The following is a 26432-nucleotide window of genomic DNA, read 5'->3' on the forward strand; positions in this document are numbered from 1 at the left end:
GACCTCGTGCGTCTTTAGTTGTCTTGAGGCATAGGCGATGACCTTACCTCGTTGCATGAGAACACAACCGAGTACTTGATTTGATGCATCGCAATAAACTACAAAGTCTTCTAATCCTTCTTTGAGGGATAGTATCGGTGCGGTGCATAAGGCTCGTTTCAGTGTTTGGAACGCTTTCTCTTGCTTTTCTTCCCAGTCAAAGGCCACACCTTTCTGGGTCAATGTAGTTAAATTGTTTCACGATCCCAGAGAAGTTCTGAATGAACCTACAATAGTAGCCAGCGAGGCCTAGAAATTAGCGAATTTTTGTAGGCGTCTTCGGTGCTGACCAGTTCTCAATGGCCTTTATTTTGGAAGGGTCCACATGAATTCCCTTTTCACTAACAACGTGACCCAACAATTCGACTCTTCGAATCCAAAATTCGCATTTAGAGAACTTCGCGTAGAGCTTCTCTGATCGTAATGTTTCCAAAATCTGACGTAGATGCTTACTATGCTCTTCCTTACTACGAGAGTAGATAATTATGTCATTAATGAATACAATGACAAACTGATCCAAGTAAGGACGACATACCCTATTCATTAAGTCCATGAATACTGCGAGTGCATTACTCAATTTAAATGGCATCACTACAAACTCGTAGTTTCCGTAACGAGTTCGGAAGGTTGTCTTTGGGACATCCTCCTCTAACACTCGCAACTGTTGATACCCGAATCTCAGATCTATCTTTGAAAAGTAATTCGCCCCTTGCAGTTGGTCGAACAAATCGTCTATGCGAGGCAGATGGTAACGATTTTTTACGGTTAGTTTGTTAAGTTCACTGTAATCGATGCACATACGAAATGATCTGTCTTTCTTCTTCACGAACAAGACCGGAGCTCCCCAGGGTGAGAAGATTAGTCTAATAAAGCCGGATAGTTCCTGAATCTCAGCTGGTGCTAGACGATAGGGCGATTTGGCTACTGGGGTTTCCCCTAGAACTAAGTTGATTCTGAACTCGACTTGACGCTGTGGAGATAATCCTGGTAGTTTTTCTAGAAAGATGTCTAGAAAATCGTGTACCACTGGGATGTTCTTTATGTCTTTCGTTTCTTGGCTCGCATCGACAACATGAGCAAGGAATGCACGACATTCCTTTCGCAAGTGCTTCTGGGCTTGAATACTGAAGATGATACGAAGGTTCGTGCCGGGGTTGTCACCGTATATAACTAGAGTTTCACTAGAAGACAGATTAAGGTAAACAACCTTTTCATAACACATGATGTCAACACGATGTAGACTCAACCAATCTATGTCAATAATGACGTTGAAACTTTTAATTGAGACTGGCATGAGGTCGATTGAAAATGAATGGCTATCTATAGTTAGAGTATATCCAAGGTATATACTGCTAGTGTTATCAGTGTTTCCGTTAGCCATTTCCATGGTGAACGGTTCTTTAAGTGCATGAGACTTATGTTTAAGCAAGTGAGCAAATTTCTGGTTTGCGAAACTCCTCTCCGCTCCACTATCAAACAGAATGCATGCATAAGAGTTATCGAGGAGAAACGTACCAGTGACAACTGTGGGGTCGACAACTGCTTCCTCGTTGCCTATAGCCAAAACCCTTCCTACTCCACCGACATTCCCTTCCTTAGGGAAGTTCCTTTTGTAGTGGCTCAGCTCGCCACAACCGTAGCAAGCCTGGACCACACCAACACCGTGGACTTGGTTGATTGGCCTTGCCAAAGCTTAGCAGAAACGGGCAGTGTGCCCCTTCCTGTTTGTAGTTAGAGCACTGCATTTCACGGTAGGGTCCGTTGTGGTGGAAACTGCATTTGTTGCACTTCGGTAAGTTTCCAGCGTACTGCTTTACCAGTGCAGCAGCTGCAGGTGCTATCGCAGCATGAACCGCTACGAACTGCAGGTTTTTGGCAGCTTTCTACGCAGCGTTCTTCTTCTTGTCCTCCCAGAATTTCCGCTTGTTATCAGCAACTTTGGAGGGTTCTGTGATGGCTAGGGTTGTTGTTGTTGACGTGGTACGGACTCCATGGTCAAAGAGTCGTTGTGCTAATCTCTTGGCACTATCGAAGGTAGCGGGGTTTGAAGCTAGTACATTCCCCTGAAATGGAGGCACCAGCTGTAACGCCTGCAGACCCGGGCTATCAATTATTTATTTAGAATAAATAATTTGAACCAAGTTGTAGTATATGTCACAAGGTTTCCATACATATAAAGAACGCCGAAATCCGAGTTATAACGAAGACGTTATGACCCGTCGAAGTTTCGCGACGGAACCGGCACGGCACCTGGAAGCGTAAATAGTAAATTTGCGATAGAGCGATTTTTAGCCTTAGAAATATGAACGAAAGTCGTAGAATACGCTAAACTAAGAACATCGATAAAAAGAACGCCCAAATCTGACTTCGTATAAAGAAGTTATGATTTTTCGAAGTTTCGGATTAGCAGTGTACAGCCCGAAATTTGAATGTTAGATCGAGCGGTTTTTAGCCGACACAACCTAAACGAGAATCGAAGATGTCGTTAAGAGTAGCGTAACGAGAAAAATATGGACGAAAACGGACGTCGGATGAAGAAGTTATGAGGATTTAACTGACCAATCATGTCCCGGCCTGTTAACAATATAAAATTTAAAATCGAGTCAAAATTAGCCGATAGAGTCTAAACGAAAGTTGTAGAGTACGTTCCCGCCTTCACGTGGATATAAAGAACGTTGAAAACGGAGCTCGTATGCGAAAGTTACGATTTTTAGAAGTTAAGACTGAGATTTGCGAAGCTGATGCATGGATTGACGACGTGGCCTACCTCCCATCCGTCCGATGAACCCGCTTCGGATGAGTGACACTCCACCTTCGCATTACGCCCTGCGTCCGAAACGAAGTACGCCTAACGTACCACGCTATTGTGCGGTCCGAGACTTCGCCACGTCGCACCACCGAGGATCCACCACCTGGCAGCTCTATCCGAATTACGCCCCGCGTAAGGTCCTCGGTACGCCCAGCGTACTCTAAGGCTGCGGCCTATAAAAGGGAAGTGAAGCCTCTCGGATTTTTCACACATTTCACCACAACTTTCTCTCTCTACTTTCTCTCATTACCCCCCTAACCCTCTCCTAAGCCTAGGTAAACCCCCTAGCACCCAAAGGAAGCCCCGAAGCTCCTGGAGTCCCGAGAAAAAGGGTCTTTCGGTTTCGGAAACGCTGCTCCGAGCCAAGCCTGGTTTTCGATAAAATTCGCTGTAAGTGAGCTACGCTTACGCAATTTTTAATATAGCTTTCGAATACTTATAGGAATGTTATTAGGTCCTTGAAATAATTATTTGGGCTATTATTATGAGTTATATTGAGTGTTATTTAACGCTTATATAATAATAATAATAATAATAATAATAATAATAATAATAATAATAATAATAATAATAATAGTCAGACTATTAATTTGTCGCGGTTATCGTTAGACTAAACCCTAATGGTATTGGTACTAGGTTTTATCGAAGGAAATTGTTTTCAGAGTATCGAAGCGTTGTCCGAGTGCTGAGTCACCACCTTTCAGGTGAGTGCATAGTCCCTTTCATCTTACACGTAGATATGAAGTATTTTAATATAAATTATGTGCTGTGTGTGCATATTGTCTGAATACTTGCTGTCTATGCTGGGTGAAAGATTTTTATACATGTTTTAAATGATTTAAACTTTATATGTATTTTATATCTACAAAATGTGTTGGGTAAAACATGGGTAGATGAAATAGTTGTTTTTTGATAACACGATAGGAGACATCAGTGTTGTCAGTGATTCAGTCATCTAGTGGAGTATAGATGATGACCATGGGCGATACTAGACGGTCTGATGGAACGCTAGTAAGCTCGTAACCTGTAGGTGTTTTTGAACTAGGTGCTCATTACGTATTTTAAACTGAGTGTGTTCACTACGTATCTTTGAACTGAGTGTGTTCACTAGGTATTTTGAACTAAGTGTGTTCACTAGTTACTTTTGAACTAAGTGTTTACCAGATGTTCTGGACTACGTGTTCACCAGTTTTAATCTATAAGCTTTGGTAACGATGGACTTCATGCCGATTCCTTAGGATAATCCTTAGGAATGAATGAACGAGAAATAGTTGATTCTTAGGGTAGATCCTTAAGAGTAAAGAAGAAAATGGGGATGGGTAATTGGGTTTAATTGCTTGATTGCTTATACATAATAATTAAATTATTGTGGGTTGAAAACCCTATGTACTCACCAGGTTTTCCAACCTGACCCACTCAGTTTATTTATATCACAGGTGTTGATATGAAGTCACATTACAGTGAGAGATTAAAGAGATGTAGATCACTTGTGTACATAAATGTAAGTTCTGTTTATGCTTATGTTTCTGTATTGACAATGACATCCCAAACGTTTTAAAATGAATAAAATACGTTTCTTCGAAAATGTTTTGATAACGTATTTATCGTGTTTTTCTAGGAACAAATTCCACAACATTTTTATGAAAAGAAGTACTCTGACTTTTATAAAGCATAAACAAAATCGGTTTTTTCTGGCCATGAAAATGGGGATGTCACAGTTGGTATCAGAGCATTAGTTTAAGCGAACTAGGAATATGGATTTATTTCTAGACTTAAACTTAGAATGCTAAGCGATGATTGTGAGGTGTGAGCACTAGCTTATCTTAGGAATGATGCCTAAATTGCTTTTATGTGCTAAATGATTTGTTATGCTATAGTTTGATCGGATTTATGGTCTGTTGCTGACCGAATCTGGAAACCTTATGTGTTTAGAATTCTAAACGTACGAATACGATATTAGAACTAGCATATAAATGTTTCGGAGTGATAAGGATGATTTAAACGTCAATCCTAAATAAAGATCTAGATTCACCTTATTCGGTGTATAGATCAAGATGGCAAGTAACCGTAGCGGAAACGTGAATGCAAATGAGAATAGGAACCAACCCCCAGTGGTTCAGCAAATACCTGTTGTAGAAGAAGTTACACCTGAGCCAGTCACCATGGCTGGAGTTCAAGCCATGATTCGGGCTATGTTAGTTGAACAAAGGGAAGAAATGAGGCAGATGTTGAATAGGGACGAACCTACTATGCCCATTGAGCAACCCGAACTGATTCACGAGCAATCGGAGGAAGGGAACTACAACCGCCAAGTGAGTCAAGTGGAGACTCAAGGTGAACGTAGGGATGGCACGGAGAAGAGAAACGACAAGGATGGGCGAATGTACAAGAATTGATGGTGTTTGAGAGCTGCGACTGTAGCGAGAAACAGAAGATCGTCTTCGCTGTAAGACAACTGAAAACAGGAGTCTTGAGCTGGTGGAAGCTACTGGCAGATACGATGCCACAAGGAGAAGCCCTAAGGATGTCATGGGAAGAGTTTTTGGAACAGTTGAAAATGCAGTACTGCTCAGAGATACATCTGATAGACCTTAACAACGAGTTTCAGAACCTGAAGAAAGGGAAGATGAGTGTTGATGAGTACGCCACCGCATTCACCGAGAGGATGAAGCTATTTCCCTACTTGGTGCCTACTGAACTCTCCAAGATTGATAGGTTTGCTAACGGAGTACCCACTGACTTTGGCCCAATGGTCAAAATGACAACTAGCTTGAAAACAGTTGTTAGGGCAGCTAAGAACGTAGAGGCCTAGATAAGAGAAAAGGGTCTAGAAAAAGATAAGGCAGGAGAGAAGGGAAGTTTGAAGGATCTTCAAGGTCCAACAAGGAGAGAAAATTCTCAAAGACTGGAGAGGGAGGTGAAGCAAGATGGTGTGATAAATGCAAGAAGAAACACCTTGGAAAATGCAGCGAAAAGGTGACATGTTTCAAGTGTGGAAAGTTTGGGCATTACGCTAATGAGTGTACATCCAACAAGAGGTTGTGTTATGAATGTAAAGAAGGGGGGCATCTTTCAAAGAATTTCCCAAAGAAGAATGAAGCAGCAAGGCCAAACACGCCACCAAGGCCAAGGGCATTTCACATGATCCTCGACAAAGCGAAAAACCATGCGAGGAATCAAGGATGAGGACTTCATATCTGAAGATCAAGTTATGTAGTATCCATAGTATCTTATGATGTAGCCTATTATAGGCATAGTCTATGGTGAACTTGAACACGTATGTAATAGTTTTAAGAAATAATAAAAACCTTCATTTTGCTATCTGATGTGTTAAACTGTTATGTGATTTTCTTGTATGATGACTTGGAAAACTGCGAGACAATACTTGGGACGAGTATGAGTAGGTGTGAAAGGTAGTAGATGCATATACTACCGGAAGCATAGGACTCACGTTTGGATCAGTGAAAGTCACAAGGTTACCAAGAAGCTAGTAAATGATTTCGCTTTATTCAAGTATGTTGTTACCATCGTTTCGGTAATGACTAAAAAGATTGTTGATATTCCGACCCGAGTGGTCATATCAAATTGAGTCCGACTACGATAAGTATGTTACATGGTTCAGAGAACCAAGTTCGATGTAGCGTCCGACTTAAACCAAACGATTGAAATCAAAGCGATCAATAGAAGTATCGCGCTCGTTGTTAAAAGAAGTTGGTAGCTAGAAATTCTACATGTTAAAATGTGATTATATCACATTAGACCACGAAGGAAGGCATATTCCATTCCGGAATTTGACTCTAAGAGACCTGAGTCTAAGAGGTAGACTTGAAGGAATATAGAAGTTATAATTATTACCTAGGATGAAGATATGACGTATGGATTCATTATACGAGCCCTGTTTCGTTGATGATTCCGGGACGTAATCATCCTAAGGGGGAGATAATTGTAACGCCCGCAGACCCGGGCTAGTCAATTTAGAGGCAATAGGGGTCGAAAATGACTTTTCGACAAAAGATTATTTAGAATAAAAAATTTGAACCAAGTTGTAGTATATGTCACAAGGTTTCCATACATATAAAGAACGCCGAAAGCCGATTTATAACGAAGAAGTTATGACCCGTCGAAGTTTCGCGACGGAACCGGCACGGCACCGGGAAACATAAATAGTAAATTTGCAATAGAGCGAGTTTTATCCTTAGCAATATAAATGAAAGTCGTAGAATACGTTCAACTAAGAATATCGATAAAAAGAACGCCCAAATCTGACTTCGTATGAAGAAGTTATGATTTTTCGAAGTTTCGGATTAGCAGTGTACAGCCCGAAATTCGAATGTTATATCGAGTGGTTTTTAGCCGACACGACCTAAACGAGAATCAAAGATCTCGTTAAGAGTAGCGTAACGAGAAAAAGATGGGCGAAAACGGACGTCGGATGAAGAAGTTATGAGGATTTAACAGACCAATCCTGTCCCGCCTGTTAATAATATAAAATTTAAAATCGAGTCAAAATTAGCCGACAGAGTCTAAACGAAAGTTGTAGAGTACGTTCCCGCCTTCGCGTGGATATAAAGAGCGTCAAAAACGGAGCTCGTATGCGAAAGTTACGATTTTTAGATGTTAAGACTGAGATTTGCGAAGCTGATGCATGGATTGGTGACGTGGTTTAGCTCCCAGCCGTCCGATGAACCCGCTTCGGATGAGTGACACGCCACCTTCGCATTACGCCCCGCGTCCGAAACGAAGTACGCCCAGCGTACCTTGCTATTGTGCGGTCCGAGACTTCGCCACGTCGCACCACCGAGGATCCACCACCTGGCAGCTCTATCCGAATTACGCCCCGCGTAAGGTCCTCGGTACTCCCAGCGTACTCCGAGGCTGCGACCTATAAAAGGGAAGTGAAGCCTCTCGGATTTTTCACACATTCCACCACAACTTTCTCTCTCTACATTCTCTCACTACTCCCTAACCTTCTCCTAAGCCTAGGTAAACCCCCTTGCACCCAAAGGAAGCCCCGAGGCTCCCGGTGTCCCGAGAAAAAGGGTCTTTCGGTTTCGGAAACGCTGCTTCGAGCCAAGCCCGGTTTTCGATAAAATTCACTGTAAGTGAGCTACGCTTACGCAATTTTTAATATAGCTTTCGAATACTTATAGGAATGTTATTAGGTCCTTAAAATAATTATTTGGGCTATTATTATGAGTTATATTGAGTGTTATTTAACGCTTATATAATAATAATAATAATAGACAGACTATTAATCTGTCGCGGTTATCGTTAGACTAAACCCCAGTGGTATTGATACTAGGTTTTATCGAAGGAAATTGTTTTGAGAGTATCGAAGCGCTGTCCGAGTGCTGAGTCACCACCTTTCAGATGAGTGCATAGTCCTTTTCATCTTACACATAGATATGAAGTATTTTAATATAAATTATGTGCTGTGTGTGCATATTGTCTGAATACTTGCTGTCTATGCTGGGTGAAAGATTTTTATACATGTTTTAAATGATTTAAACTTTATATGTATTTTATATCTACAAAATGTGTTGGGTAAAACATGGGTAGATGAAATAGTTGTTTTTTGATAACACGATAGGAGACATCAGTGTTGTCAGTGATTCAGTCATCTAGTGGAGTATAGATGATGACCATGGGCGATACTAGACGGTCTGATGGAACGCTAGTAAGCTCGTAACCTGTAGGTGTTTTTGAACTAGGTGCTCATTACGTATTTTAAACTGAGTGTGTTCACTACGTATCTTTGAACTGAGTGTGTTCACTAGGTATTTTGAACTAAGTGTGTTCACTAGTTACTTTTGAACTAAGTGTTTACCAGATGTTTTGGACTACGTGTTCACCAGTTGTAATCTATAAGCTTTGGTAACGATGGACTTCGTGCCAATTCCTTAGGATAATCCTTAGGAATGAATGAACGAGAAATAGTTGATTCTTAGGGTAGATCCTTAAGAGTAAAGAAGATAATGGGGATGGGTAATTGGGTTTAATTACTTGATTGTTTAAACATAATAATTATATTATTGTGGGTTGAAAACCCTATGTACTCACCAGGTTTCCCAACCTGACCCACTCAGTTTATTTATATCACAGGTGTTGATATGAAGTCACATTACAGTGAGAGATTAAAGAGATGTAGATCACTGGTTTAAATAAATGTAAGTTCTGTTTATGCTTATGTTGATGTATTGACGATGACATCCCAAACGTTTTAAAATGAATAAAATACGTTTCTTCGAAAATGTTTTGATAACTTATTTATCGTGTTTTTCTGGGAACAAATTCCGCAACATTTTTATGAAAAGAAGTACTCTGACTTTTATAAAGCATAAACAAAATCAGTCTTTTCTGGCCGTGAAAATGGGGATGTCACACCAGCCACCAGATATACCTCTCCACCTTCTTTGCTTTAGAGGGGACCATTCCCGGACATAGTGCTACCAAATTACTGAATCTGGCAGTGTAGGAGACTATGTCAGAGCCCTTCATGGTTAGGCTCCAGAGCTCCTGCTTCAACTTCTGAACTTCGCCCCTCGGGCAGTACTCTTCGATCATGAGCTCCTTCAGATCTTCCCAGTCTATAGCATTGGCCACTATAAGAGATAGTGACTTGACATAGCTCTTCAATCATGTCAGGGCTCGGTCCGCGAAGGTGCATGCGGCAAATTTAACCTTGCTCCCTTCCGGACAGGAGCAGATCTCAAAGATCAACTCCGTCTTCTCGAACCATTGTGAGAGGGCAATGATTCCGCCAGTTCCATTGAAGGCCCTGGGTTTGAAGTTGGTGAAGTCCTTGTACGAGCACTCTTTAGAGCGCATTGGAGTTTCGACAATAGTGGGAGGCACATTAATTCCACTCCCACTAGTACCGGTTGAGGTGAATTGTGCTAGAGCTGCTGTAACAGCTGCATTCACGACAGCTTGGATAGATGTTGGGTTGCATTGAGGAGGAGGAGGAGTTTGATTTGGAGTTATTGGAGTAGTACACCTCGCTAATCGAGGTGGAGGCATCTTGTAGCTATAAGATCACAAAGATGAAGATATTGGTAAGAATTTAATAGAGAGAATGATGAGAGTGACTCATAGACTAACTCTCCATAGTCTAACAACACAAATGAAAGTATGATTGAATAGAGATCTAGTACTAGAAAGATGAAAGCACTTGGATATTAATTTCCATGAGATTAGATATTTGTCAATAATATTGGTATTACAGATGTAGCAAGTTCAGCAAAAATGACCTAGGAGTAGGTCCTTCCTCACACCATGATAGGAAAATTTTGACAGAACTAAGACCTAACAAGAGTACTAGAAAGTTAGGGATATTTACAGGGAAAAGTGCTACATAGAGCTTAGATACGAAGGCTGTTCTTTAACCCAAAGGAAAGATGAGTAAATCGTCTTCTACCGGCGACGGGTACCCCTTAGGCGAACCCTCAAGTCAGCCAGCTGACACTCCACATCAAGGAGGTGTCACTCATAAACCCTTTGGCGTACTCGGAGCTCTATTACTACAGCCCGAGTTGCAGCCAGTTCTTGTTGTAGAGCTTCATTGTCTCTATCAACTCTCTCACGAGCATCCTCCATACGAATGATGCGGACTGTATTCACTGCCGCATTGGCGTCAACCTCCATGATTCGGTGGATGTTTGTCCTACCCTACTCTTGATTACGAGCAACCCTGCGGAACAGAATGGGCAGGACCCTATCGACTAAGCCTCCCACGCTCAGGTTGTAGAAGATTCGGTCGCCATTGTATGGAATAGGCTGACCCTGCTCCTGACTCCATGCTCCCAAATATTCCACCCACAGAGGCGTCGGGCCTTGAAAATCCAAACGAGGGTTAGGATTTGGGATTGGAGCCACCAGAGGCACATCATTGACTTCTAGTTCAGAGTCGGAATCCTCCAGAAAGTTCTCTGCAAAGTCATCATCCAACGGAATTCGATGATTCTCTTCTGGTTCATCGTCTAGCCATCCATCATTGCCTTGGTTGGGGAAATACGGGTCACCGTGGGGATGGAATCCAACCATAAAATCTACACGAGAAAAGGGATGAAAGAGATAGTTAATAGACAGGAAAGCTTGGTTGCCGACTAGCAACTACTCCAATGGAAAAGAACTGGAAAGAAAAGTTGACTGAAGAAGACCCTCCAACAAATAGAGAAAGATACTAACGAGTAATGGGAAAGCTGATTTATCTATCACTCACTAGGCCGGATATTACCTATAATGTTAGCCAAGTAAGTCAATTTATGCATGCTCCAACTATTTGCAATCAAAATGCAGTTGATCAAATCCTTAGATATCTGAAGGGAACACCTGGAAAAGGAATGCTCTATAAAAAAACCGAGAACCGAAAGATTGAGGGATTTACTGATGCAAATTGGTCAGATAGAAAATCAACAACAGGGTACTGTACCAAGTTTTGGGGAAATGTGGTCACTTGGAGAAGCAAAAAGAAATCAGTCGTGTCAAGAAGTAGTACCGAAGCAGAGTATCGTGCTATTGCACAAGGAATTTGTGAGTTAATATGGATGGACAGATTATTAATAGAATTGAAAATTGATGTTAATGGTCAACTACACCTCTACAGTGATAGTCAACCAGCGATTGCAAATGTCCATAATCCTATACAACATCATCGTATGAAACATGTCCGTATTGATAGGAATTTCATCAAGTCGGAGATTGAAAGTGGAAAGATAAAGCTCTCATATGTTCCCTCAACCGATCAAGAAGCTGATATTCTGACAAAACCAATGTTGAGAATAAGTTTTGAGTCAAATGTATCCAAGTTGGGAATGATTAATATACATTCACCAACTTGAGGGGAGGTGTTGGAAATATTACATTTGTACCTTATACAACTGTTGACTGCTATATTTAACAGTTGTATATTGGCCTAAATTAGCTCTGTAATTGCCTTTATATTAGATGTATTTTTAGACCTTAATTCTGTAATTAGAGTAGATTATCTCTTTCCTAGTTTAGGCTAATTCTTCCCTGTATATAAAAGTTGTGATGTGAATAAGAAAATGACTGAAAAGTTTTCATCTTTTGTTTCAGAACATACGACCCCCAAAGTAAACCTACCAAATCTATTCAGTAATTAACATGAATTCCCAGAGCAAACATTAGCTAATAATCAAAACATGAACAATATCACAAATCAAGTTACAATTTCAATTGAAATGATGCAAAAAATGAGCTCAGATATGAGAAATCGTGGAAAAGAGAAGAAATAGATAATTCGATAACTTCATTTTGCGATTCAATCAACCAATTTTTACAACGGTCATGATTAAGTTCAACTTTTACATCACCTAGTAAAGTAAGTATTAGGTTAAACAAAAGAGAAGAAAGCTAAATACCTGGAAGGTAAAGTGGTAATGTAGAAAATAGAAGGAGTATTCTCCTAGAAAAGATGAGCAACGACAAGCTCATCCGTCTACAACTTTCTAGGCGCAACGACAGCGAAAGCAACAACTGAGTCCACATCGGTGATGAAGGCAGAGGTGGAAAGAGTTACTGAAGTGCAAATCACAAAGCACGAGTTCAAAAATTCATCCAAGGAGGATATGTGAGTAGATTCGCAATCAACAATGGTAGAGGTGGCTGATGAAGAGAGGAGGAAGGCGATCGATAGAGGATGGAGGCAATCGATGGAGGATGGAGGAGGCGCTCATCTTTGATCGTTGGTGAAGATGTTGGTGAAAAAGTGTGGAGAACTAGAGATAAACCCATCTAGGGTTTGTGAAGTGAGAGAAGAAGAAGAAGAAGAAGAAGAAGAAGAAGAAGAGAGAGAGAGAGAGAGAGAGAGAGTGTGTGTGTGTATGTGTGTGTGTTGTAAATGATTTTTAATATAAAAAAATTATATACCTGATTTGTCCTTATGATAATTTTCTTAAAAACCAATATACCATTAAAGTTGATCATATTTACAAATATGCCATCTTTGATCTAGGCCATTAAATTTTTTGATATAATGTTCACTTTTAGTTCTCAGGTTCTCGGAAAACTATAGGTTCTCAAATGATCATTCATCTCTCTCTCTCTCTCTCTCTCTCTCTCTATATATATATATATATATATATATATATATATATATATATATATATATATATATATATATATATATATATATATATATATATATATATATATATATATATATATATATATTATCTGCTAAGAAAACTATTATAAAACAAGAAAATAATCAACAAATACAAACGTTTAAAGATGATATGGTTAACACTTTAATTTTTGCTATTATCAAAAACTTTGTAGGAGATCCTACTACTGTTCAAGAAAAAACTTCAAAAATTTTAATGAATTTACATTGCAGAAAACTTACTGATTTTAGATGGTATAAAGATAATTATCTTGTTAAAGTTTTTTCAAGACCTGATTGTAAAGAGTCTTATTGGAAAGAACGTTTTATTGCTGGCCTTCCAAAACTCTTTGCAGAAAGAGTTAGACAAAAATTAAGAGAAAATTTTAATAATACCATCCCTTATCAAAATTTAACTTATGGAGATTTAATAAACTATATTAATAAAGAGGGATTAGCAGTTTGTGCTGATCTTAGGTTTAAAGAAAAACTCAAAAAAGATAGAATTAACAGTAAAAATGAATTGGGAAATTTTTGCCAACAATATGGTTATCAGCCCTTGAATGGTTCGTCTACTTCAAAATCTAAAGTATTTAAGAAAAGATCTTCAAAATATTTCAGGAAAAAGAAATATAATCTTCCAGAAAATTATAAAAAGGGCAAAGATTACGCTTTGAAATCTAAAAAGCCTTATAAACCAAATTATAAAAAATCTAAAAGAAAATCAAAAGATATTATTATTTGTCATAAATGTGGACGTAATGGTCATACAGCTAATAATTGTTATGCTAAGACAAAAATAAACGAGTTAAATGTCTTTGAAGATTTGAAAGAACAAATAAGAAAAATTATTTTAAATACTGATTCAGATTTCGATGAAAGTATTTATGATTTTCAAACAAATGATTTAAATATTCTCGAAAATACTACTTCAAGTTCAGAAGATTCTGATATTTGCAAGTGTATTGGTAAATGTCACTGTAATAATTTAATCAATGTAATTACTAGTAGTTCCATTAATGTTCTTTCACAAGATGATAAAGATCTTTTAAACTCTCTTGATTCTATAAAAGATAAAAATATCCAAGAATTATTAATAAAACAGATGCTTAATAAAACTAATAACATAACTCCTGCTAATAATGAAAATTTTAATTTAAAAATATATATATGAAAGATTTACCGAAGCAAAACCAATTTATATGCAAGAACTTCAAAAAAAATTAAAAATAGTAAAACAAGAAACAAAAGAAATAAAAAATAAAATTTTAATTTTAGAAAAGGAATAAAAACAAAAGTATAGAAATTAATAACGAAGAAGATAATAAAATTGAAAATATAACTATTGTTAAACTTATAAATAATCAAGTTTCTAAAAAATGGAACACTCAAATTACTTTAGTCAAGGATAATTTTAAAATCAACCTAACTACTTTAATTGATAGTGGTGCTGATATGAATTGTATTCAAGAAGGAATTTTTCCAACATAATTTTATGAAAAACCTGCATCTAGACTTACTGGTGCTGGACCACAATCATTGTCAGGACGATTCCCCATATATATATATATATATATATATATATATATATATATATATATATATATATATATATATATATATATATATAAGAGTGTTCATGCGAAAATGCAAAATAATTTGCGAAAACGCGAAAAACAAGAAAAATATATGATATTGCGTCACTTCAACATTATATTTTGGAAAATAATTCATCCAAACTTTGAAATACATGATGATAATCGATGATAGATGAGAAATTATTTCATATTAGCAAAGTATGATTTTTAACAATTTTATTATGAAAACATGAATTTAAAAATGATTAAGGACATGAAAAAAAAAATTATTAAAACAGTCTTTAAATCTGTATTACCATAACATCATCCAATGTAAACTTACTATCTTTAATTTATTGCTAATAAATTTATTTTTTTTATAGTACATGTGTTTGTTTTTCATAAGATAAAGTCTGTTTTCGCGTTTTCGCAAAATCTTTATGCTTTCGTATAAACCTACTTTTATATATATATATATATATATATATATATATATATATATATATATATATATATATATATATATATATATATATATATATATATATATATAAGGGTTAGGTTATTTTGTTTTCACTATCTATTATGTGCATGTATGACTGATTCTGGACCAATCATTTTAGTTATTTTAAGAAAGTAATTAATGCATATTACATGTTAAAGATAATTATAGGTATTAATTACATCTTCAACATTTAATAAGCATTCATTACTTTGTTAAAATAACTAAAATGATTGGTTCAGAATCAATAATACAGTCACACAATAGATAGTGAAAACATTTGAACCTAACTCTATATATATATATATATATATATATATATATATATATATATATATATATATATATATATATATATATATATATATATATATATATATATATATAGTCCAAACAAAATGAACGTATTACAGTTTTTAAATTCAAAGCAATTTCATTTTTGTATTATATTTCAAGGGGCTATTCAATAAATAAATATATTTGGAAATCTATATATATTCATATATAATAGTATTTTTATTTTTTTATCAATGAAATTTGTAAAAGGTCACACCTAAATTCTCGAATCAACTTTCTCCTATAAAACCAAATTTAGATACAATCATCCCACAAGAAGTGAGTGTGTTTAAATAATGATATTTTTTAATATTTTATAAATGGATTTTCCATAAGAAACACTGATTGAAGTATTAATTATGAGGATTATTACCATAATTATATGATAAACATTAATTATATATAATATCATCATATTTAAATATATTTTACATTTAATTATGATAATATTATACATAATTAATATTTATCATATTTAATTATAATAATATTTTTTATAGTTAATACTTCCGTTAATATTCTTATATGTGTCCTTAGGACACATATTAGAAAATCCTTTTTATATAAGTCTATGTGAATAAATATATAACATTTTTTTTAGATTCATCAATAAATATATCTTGGTTTATCACGAAAAAATGTGTATATCAATTAAATTTGAACCAGCTTTTACAATATATGTTGTTTACGAATTTCTATTATCATATGTATAACTTGAAATCCGTTAGGGTGGAGGGAGTCCTTCCCTCCCAACTCATTCAACCCACTGCCACATCAGTATTTCTCTCTACTCTCTCTTCCATCTTTCTCAACTCACCATACATGGAAATCCTATCTTTCTCAACCCATTTAATTTTTATTTTAAAATAAACACAAACTAATAAAAATTATACAAAATTAATTTGCATAATATTAAAAATATACAAAATAATTTAAAAACTAATTAAATAGCATACAAAATTAATTTGGTACAAGTTTTGATGCATAATGTACAAGTGATTAGAGCATGAGTTGAAATGATATATACGGGTTAGTGAAGTCGCATATGTAACCCACTCAACCTAAAAGTGTCAACCCGATCAAGAAGGTTTCATACATTGGAGGTACCCCGGTACCTCCCACAAAATTTTCCATGATACCCTCCCTTATGGATTAGCCTATAACTGTTTAAGATTTGTTTATGTATAACTAGAAAACGAATAAAATATCAAATAACTCATTCAAACAAAACGTCAAGAAATTATATTAATTAACGTATTACGGTTTAAACATATGCCAATTTTTATTTTTACATTTTAGATTAAAATTTGGGTTTATTTGAGTGTCGTTTTAGCTTTCTATATCATAACTTTATATACATAAATATAAAAATCAGTTTTTAGGCTATCGGATTTCTATTAAATTCAAATCGGATTTGCATATTCAACAGAAATTGTGATACATAAGTATTTTTATTTTCTAACATTTATTATGTATCGATGAATATTAATCTCAAATGTAATAATGATCAAACTAAAAATTAGACAAAACTGTAAATTTGGTCCTTGTGGTTTGTAAAAAACTTTGGATAGGATCCAAAACGTTTTTGACTTGCATGGAAGGTTCAAAATCAAGAATTTATTTTGGTTTTGGTCCTTGAACAATTTGAAATGACTCTTTTACCCTTTTCATTTGTTTTTTTATTTTATTTAGTAACTTAAATATTTAAATATTTAGAAAATAATAAAAAATAAAATCCTACCCCACCCAACTCTCTCTCTCTCTCTCTCTCTGATCTTATTTTTGTAACCCCCTTCCCCCTTCTCTCTCTCTCTCTCTCTCTCTCTCTCTCTGATTTGCAGGTTTGAGAAAAGGAAAGAAGATGAACGGCTTTGGAGATGGTGATTTCTTGGTTGCAGGAAATGGGGGCCTAGAAAAGTTGGTGATGTTTTCTAGTGTGGATGAAACCTGTGAATAGAGGTTGTTGGCGGTGGTTTACGATGACAGATTGATGCGTTTTTTCTTTCTCATAGAAATCGCACAAGTGTATGTGTGTGTGTGAATATTCATCCGCAAAACTGATCGTTTGCTTCTTCTTTTGTGGTTTTTCAGTGAACCACACAAGCTAGTAGAGTCATAGCTTCTAATACAAGGGAAAACAACAGTGAATTGATGGTCGGAGGCTCAAGTTTGTCGGATCATATTCAAGATCTCAAAACAAGTTCTTATATTCAAGATCCTAGAAACGATTCTTGATGATGGCTCTCATTCTCCGTCTTCATATTTCAGTTATTGTTAACTGTGAATTTTCATAGAGTATGAATTTATGTTCAATCCAGCATGTTATTCTTCTGAATTTTAGGGTTGTAGCATTCTGAATTGTTTCCATTGTTGTGAGTTTGATTTGATTTTTGTATACTTTAAATGGGTGTTGAAATGATTTTTCTGGAACCGATAATCAAGGTGGGTTTTGGGGGAGAGTAATGAAAGTGAGGAAGAAGAAGATGGTTGGAGAGATAGAGAGAGAGAGAGAGAGAGAGAAGGGGGAAGGGGGTTACCGATGGAGTGATAGGTTTGGGTGGGTTAAGATTTTATTTTTTATTATTTTCTAAATATTTAAATATTTAAGTTAATAAAGAAAATAAAAAAACAAATGAAAACGGTAAAAGAGTCATTTCAAATTATTCAAGGACCAAAAGCAAAGGAAATTCTTGAATTTGGACCTTCAATGCAAGTCGAAAACTTTTTGGACCATATCCAAAGTTTTTTACAAACTACAAGGACCAAATTTGCAGTTTTGTCTAAAAATTAACATAAAGCTTGATAAAAATATAAAAACATATACTTTAGATAAATTAATAAAAAAAAGTTCCAAAAATTGATACATAAACAAATAAACTCACTCTGATTATTTATATATATATATATATATATATATATATATATATATATATATATAATACCAGTTAAAATAAATAAAAATAACTACAAAATTACATTAAATATGTCTGATTATATATATATATATATATATATATATATATATATATATATATATATATATTTCAAATAATATGATTTAAAATAATTTAATATAATAGCTTTAGAAAACTAAAATAATTTATTCAAAATCTATATTTAATATTTTAAATAAAAATGGAAAATGAAAGACTATTAATGATTGGATGTTTGATTGAAGTAAGCGACACTTGAGGGTTTTATAAAGGGTAATTATATAAACCCACGTATTGAATTCAAAATACACTTCCAAATACACGAAAAAAAGATTGACTTGACTTATAACAAATTTCATTATTTTTAATATTAAATTGAATTTGCCTCATAAAACAACGGTTATTCAAAATTTAAAAAATGTTACTTTTCAATTTCATTAAATGACCTTATACTTTATTTATTTCAAATCTAACCTTATACATATATATATATATATATATATATATATATATATATATATATATATATATATATATATATATATATATATATATATATATATATATATATATATATAGAGAGAGAGAGAGAGAGAGAGAGAGAGAGAGAGAGGTAAGTTAAATTGCGAAAATAAAAAAGGTTGAGAATGAGGGAATCATTCTCAGCCACTCATTTAATCTAAGCATAAAAAGACACGGTGACAAACTTGCAAATATGATAATAACTTTCAATCTCAAATACGTAACATTGATTTCTTTGTTGAATACTCTGAATTGGAATTTCCTAGATTCGCAAACGAACTCAGTTGGAATTAGAATTTCTTCGCTCTTCATGAAATTGGAATCAGAGTTCTGGACTCGCAGTCACAGTCGACATTGAAGGATTCGAAATCGGTACTCACAGGTTCCCAATCAGATTTTCGGAAATCAAAATCAAAATGTGAATTCGATGAGACATAGGATGTCGCATCTGAAGTCCAAAGCTTTTGAAATTGGAACATATATTCTAATCGGAACAGTTCGCATCCTGATTTTACAAAGAAATTTGGAATCGGGATTTCAAGGTTTCAAAATTGAAATCAAAATTTTTGATGGAATGAAATCAAAATTGGAATTGCACGCTTCAAAGTCGAAATCGGAAGTATATGATGATTTGGAGTTGATAGCTTGAATTGGAACTATCATGTTTTTAACATTTTTAAAAAAGTTAACTTGTATGCACTCCAACTGTTTGATGAAATGCATAAACTAAATTACCACGTTATATTCACATATGAATATGTTTTCTCACCAGAATCAATATATATGATTATTAAAAAAACACAAAAACAAATATGCAAGTCTGTATGTTATTCATATGTGAATAACATATAAAAATTATATATTTGTGAAACCACCTTGTAATATTTATATGTGAATATACTGTGTAATATTCATAAGTGAATATATCATCTAATATTTACAAATGAATATAATATGTAATATTCACATGTGATATACCATGTAATACTATGTAATATTCACATATAAAAATATTATCTAATATTCATAATTGAATATACCATCTAATATTCACAAGTGAATATACTATGTAATATTCACAAGTGAATGTATCGTCTAATATTTAAATATGAATATATTATGTTTATTATATGCTATATTCATATATGAGTGATACTTAAACTGGAAAAAAAAATTAATCATATATTTTTATTCATAAGTGAATAACGAATGTACTGTAGTAAAAATCTGACGTATTTTTATTCACTTATGAATAACGATAGCTGAAAATATAATTTTTTTTTTATTTTGTCTTAAAACTATATCAATCAGGATGTCTATTTGTAGAGAATAAAAAAACCATGAATTTTTGGTATATTTAAAAAATCATTTTTCGATAAAAATAGTTTCTTAAAAATTAAAAAAACAAAAAAACTATGTTTTTATATATATTAAGGTAATGATTAGTATAGTTTAAGGAAACATGTTTTGTTGAAAAACACATGTCTATTTCTTTATCATTTCCGCTGGTACGACCGACAATTTTGTGGCAAAAATAAATGAGTGACTACGAATGATTCCTCAATTCTCAATTTTTTTTTCTTAATTGAACCTTCATCTCTCTCTCTCTCTCTGTGTGTGTATATATATATATATATATATATATATATATATATATATATATATATATATATATATATATATATATATATATATATATATATATATATATATATACCATTAAAGTCGAAACAAAATGAACGGATTACAGTTTTTAAATTCGAAGCAATTTCATTTTTGTATTATATTCCAAGGGGCTATTCAATAAATAAATATATTTGGAAATCTATATATATATACATATATATAATTGTATTTTAATTTTTTTATCAATGAAATTTGTAAAAGTCACACCTAAATTCGCGAATCAACCTTCTCCGATAAAACTAAATTTAGATACAATCATCCCACAAGAAATGAGTGTGTTTATATAATGTTATATATATTTTTTAATATTTTATAAAGTCTAGACAAAATTAAAAAAATTGTGTCTGTGGTTTGCCAAAAGTAATAAAGTCAGTCCCTTTTAATTTTGTTTTATGTAAATGGCCCCTGTGGTTTGCAAAACTTGCATAGATGACTCTTTTTACTAAAAAAGTTATTATTCTACCGTTAGGGACTGAATCTGTAAGGGCATTTTCGTCTTTTTAAGTATAAATGGGCTGAATCTGTGACATTTACTAAACCATAGGGACCATTTTTGAATTTTTTTTGAAAAAAACAATTAAATTTGTACGAGGAGGGCGACCTCCACCCCTTAAATTATCAAAGCCTTAACCAATTGAGCCGAATGCTCTCTTGGTTTATTCTTTCTTAAAACTAATTTATATATTAACAAAATTGTTAAAACATAAACAATAAATAAATTATAAAAAACATTTTTTTATATAATTTTTTTTAGATAAAACAAAATGTATTTTAGTCGTACTATAAAAAAAATAGTTTTTTACAAACAAATTGTTTGTATTTTTATGATTTATTTTACGTAAAATATATATTTTTTATCTTTAAAAAATATGTTTTCGTATAAAAACTACGTTTTTTTGTATGTAACATCCCGAGTTCAGGAGTGCAAGTTCAGGGTTCAAAGTGAAAATGTGAGCGATCAACTTGGCGAGTCCATGAGTAGACTCGGCGAGTAGGGTCGCGATTCTGGTCGCGTGTTAAGTGGCCAACTCGGCCAGTCGGCGGCTGGACTCGACGAGTTGGTGCTGTGTGGAGAAAACCCTAATTTCGGGGGTTGAGCCCTATATAAAGGACATAATACCCTCTCCCCAGCCTCTTTACCCTTCCTTGAAGTCCAGAAACCCTAATATTCGTTTGTGAGAGAATTAGAGAGCAATTGGATCTTGAAGGAGTGTTGTTAAAGAGATCTTTGAAGATTAAAAGGCTTGGAGCAAGGGGCTTTTCAAGGTTTTGGCTTATTCTTCTGTTAGAGTCTTCTCTTGAGGTAATGATTCGTTGTTTGAGCCGTTATCCATCTAGATCTATCATTTGTGGTATTTTTGGGAGTATATCTAGTGCTATATTGAGTTCGGAGGTAGGATCTGGGGTTGCTACCTCAGATCTAGTGTAGTGATGATCCATAAGAGCATAAAGTCCCTGTTCAAGAGTTGTTGATGAAGCCTTTTTGTCCCAAAGAGTGTATTATGCTTAGATTTTCTTGGATTCACGTAAAGTTTGCCACTTTACATGATGGATGGCTTGTATAAGAGTAGATCTATGGATTGGAGACTCTGCATGGCTTGGAAAGCCTCTGTATGGGTTAAGAGCTAGTGGTACCTGGCAAGTCACATAGGTGTACTCGGCGAGTTGCTTGAAGGAAGGCAGAAACATGACGAGTTGGAAGAACAACTCGGCGAGTTGGTTGACGATAGCCTTGGACTCGACGAGTCTGTTCTTGGACTTGGCGAGTCTGGTCGAGGAGTCCTAACCTTTTATGGTTAAGTCGTGAATCGGTGAGTCGAAGGATGACTCGGTGAGTTGAGCATAAAGGGACTCAGAGTTTGTTGGACTCGGCGAGTCTTGGGGCGACTTGGCGAGTTGGGTCAGGATATGAGAATTTTGAGTATGGGAGCTCGACGAGTCAACGGGTTAACTCGGCGAGTAGGGTCAACCAGGAAGGTTGACTTTGACTAAAGACTTGGACTTTAACCAAGGGTTGACTAGTTGACTTCCAGGGGTATTTTGGTAATTATTGGTATTTATTGGTTTTGGTTATTTGGTAATGTTCAATGGTGGAGCTCGTGTCGGTGGTTAGAGCAGCGTGATCTTATTCTTCAGTCGGCAGTTGCAGGTGAGTTATCCTCACTATACTAACAGGGTCTACGACACTAAGGTCGGCCCTCTATCGGATGGAAATTCGAGTATTGTTGTTATGTTATTACTTTGCTATGTTTGCATCCTGGTAGTTAGGATGGTATATATGGACCAGAAGGTCATCATGTTATATGCGGTTATATGATATGTATTGGAAGGTCCTAGGTGCTATAAGGGTATGATATATATGCTGATAGATGTTGTGAGAGTTGTATGTGTTAAGTTACGTTATGAGCAATATGTTATGGACCGGAAGGTCATCATGTTATATGCGGTTATATGATATGTATGTGTTATGTATGTCATGTATGATAAGGACCGGAAGGTTAATATGATATGGATCGGAAGGTCAACAGAGATATGGGATGGAAATCCCCTGAGACATTTGGATCGGAAGATCCCATGGAGTCATGGCCTGGAAGGGCATATGTGTTGTTATGGCCTGGAAGGGCGTATGTGTTGTTATGGACTTGAAAGGCGTTATGCTGTATATAGTATTTTGGGGGTAATTCACTAAGCTTTCGGGCTTACAGTTGTAGTTTAATGTTTCAGGTACTTCAGGAGACCGTGGCAAGGCAAAGGCGTGATCGTACCGCTCCTCGTGTTTATGTTTATGATATGGATCTGGGAAAAATACTCTGATAATAAAAGTATTGAAAACCTTTTTATAATGAATTAATGAAAGTGGGTTGTTTTTGAAAAGTTTAAATTGGTTTGAATTTTTGCGGTGTTACATTGTAAAAAATGTTTTTTTTTTATTTCTTTGAAATAGTAATAATTAACACTAATCATGACATAAAAAAATGTATAAATTCTTTTGGATCGCTAGTTCTTAAACCGTTTTTTCGGTTATATGTATTAAAAACAAATTAACAACGATTTTGTTATGTATCTAAACAATTTATACGTTTTTTATGGCAATAGTAGTGTTAATAATTGTTATTTCAAAAAGATATATCATTGTGTCTTTCCATCTTCATTTTAACCATACCATTTAGAACTTGTGATTAAGATGAAATACGTATTTTAAATATGATATATAACCAATATGTTTTTTTATGTTTTTTTAAATACATAGAAAAAACCGTACATATCTGAAATAAGATATATACATATTTGGTTATATGTATTTTAACCGAATAGGTTTGTTATGTATCTAAACAATTTATACGGTTTTTTTATGTTTTTTAAATGCAATTTAGAACCATACATATTTTAAATAAGATATATACGTATTCAGTTATATGTATCTAAACAATTTATACGGTTTTTTAAATACGATTTAGAACCACGTATTTTAATATATATATATATATATATATATATATATATATATATATATATATATATATATATATATATATATATATGTATGTATGTATGTGTGTGTGTATTCGGTTATATGTATCAAAACAATTTATACGATTTTTTATGTTTTTTAAATACGATTTAGAACAATATGTATTTTAGATAAGATATATATGTATTCGGTTATATGTATCTAAACAATTTATACGGTTTTTTATGTTTTTTAAAATGTATATTTCATCTTAATCGCAAGTTCTAAATGGTATGATTAAAATGAAGATGGAAAGACATAGTAATATATCTTTTTGAATTAACAATTATTAATACTACTCTTGACATAAAAAAACCGTATAAATTGTTTAGATACATAACAAAATCGTTGTTAATTTGTTTTTAATACATATAACCGAAAAAACAGTTAGAACTAGCGACCCAAAAGAATTTATACATTTTTTATGTCATGAGTAGTGTTAATTATTACTATTTCAAAGACATAAAAAAACATTTTTTACAGAAACGTATTTTTTATACGAAAACGTATTTTTTAAAGACAAAAAAATATATATTTTACGTAAACTAAATACATAAAAATACATACAATTTGTTTGTAAAAAACTATTTTTTATAGTACGACTAAAATACATTTTGTTTTATTTAAAAAAAATTATGTAAAAATATGTTTTTTATAATTTATTTATTGTTTATGTTTTAACGACTTTGTTAATGTATAAATTTGTTTTAAGAAAGAATAAACTAAGGGAGCATTCAGCTACTCTAGAGGTGAGGATGGAGTGCTTGCCATGTATATGTTTATCGCTAGGGTGTTGTGGTAATACTTGATATAAATATGGGTAGGTGTGGAAAGTAGTATGGGCTCGTACTACTGAAAGCACAGGACCCATACGCATATCAAGGAAGTCAGAACCCCTAGAGTTGGGTTGGGAGTTGGTTCCCGGGTTATTGGGGAAGCATCTAATTTTATGGTGGTGTATTTCCAGTATGGTGGTTACGAGGCGTGTCGGGGGTGGATCCGCGTCAGGATCAGGATCAGGAGAGGACGGTCAGGGTGGATCAGCGCCACCCGAGGTCATTGGTCAGATGAGTACGGATGAGTTGGATGCCAGGATTCGTGAGATCCTGCATGATGAGATTGTTGCTATGTTTATGGCAGAGATAGCAGAGATGTTTGGGTTGATCAAGACCGCTATGGTTGAGTATTTTGATGAGCGTTATGCAGCTCTTGTAGAGACAGCGGCCGCGGCAGCCGCAACGACTGTGGCAGCGACAGAGGGAGGATCCGGTCGAGGTTTTCAGTATTGGGACTTCGATAATACGAAGCCTCCTACTTTTGATGGAGTTTAGGATCCGATCATTGCTATGAGGTGGTTGCCGGACGTGGAGGGTTGTTTCTTCACGTGTTCATGCCCTGCGGATCAAAGGGTGAGGTATGCTCTCAACCTTTTAAGGCTCGGGGCACAGGATTGGTGGAGGTTGACTACGGGATTGTATTCTGATGCGCAACGGGCTACGGTTACATGGGAGCAGTTCCGGAAGATGTTCATTACTTGTTATGTTCCACGGGTTGAGAGGGAGAGGTTGGCTCAGGAATTTTTGGAACTGGAGCAGGATTCAGAGTCGGTGACGGAGATCACCAGGATGTTCTCTGAGAGGGCGATGTTTTTCCCTGAGTTTACTTCGGAACAGCGTCAGATGTTCCGATACCTGAGTATGCAAAAAAGGGATATCAGGCAGTTTGTGTTGGAGATTGAGTTACAGTTGAAAGAGCAGAGGTTGGCCCCGGTGTAGCCGCAGCCGGCGCCGAAACGTGTTGGATTAATGTCTAAGTCCATAACTATAATTGGTAAGACTTGACCCGACCCGACATTGTCCATTTGGGTTGCATGGCATCATGCATTTGAATAGACTATAATGAGAGACATAACACTTAAGGTTTGTTAATATATTATAAGTTATAATATATTAATAAGATTATTTAATTAGTATTGATCAAGAATTAATCTAGAATTAATTAAGTGATCAAAAGAAGACTAACTAAATATATGGGTTGATTGTGTAAATCATCCATACTTCTATAGTGGGATAATGCTTCATGGATTATCAAGTTGGGTTAAAACTCATAGGATGTTCCATGGTGTATTTAAACCCATGGATCCAAGGAAATGGAAAGTCATGACAATTAGGGTTTACCTTAATTGTAACAACTATATAAGATCATATTCTTTGGGAAAAATCAGCCACTAGAGAAAGTAAGAAAGGGCTAGCCGATTTTAGAAGTGTTCAAGTTTCTCTGAAGTTATTCCAAGTGTATTTGGTGTTGTGTGAACCATTTGAGGTGTCACACTTGGGGCACTAGGCACTCAAGCTTCATGAGGACATTCTACATCAAAGAGGTATGTATTAT

The sequence above is a fragment of the Lactuca sativa genome, chromosome 4, assembly GCF_002870075.4.
Source record: "Lactuca sativa cultivar Salinas chromosome 4, Lsat_Salinas_v11, whole genome shotgun sequence".
In the NCBI taxonomy this organism is placed as follows: Eukaryota; Viridiplantae; Streptophyta; class Magnoliopsida; order Asterales; family Asteraceae; genus Lactuca; species Lactuca sativa.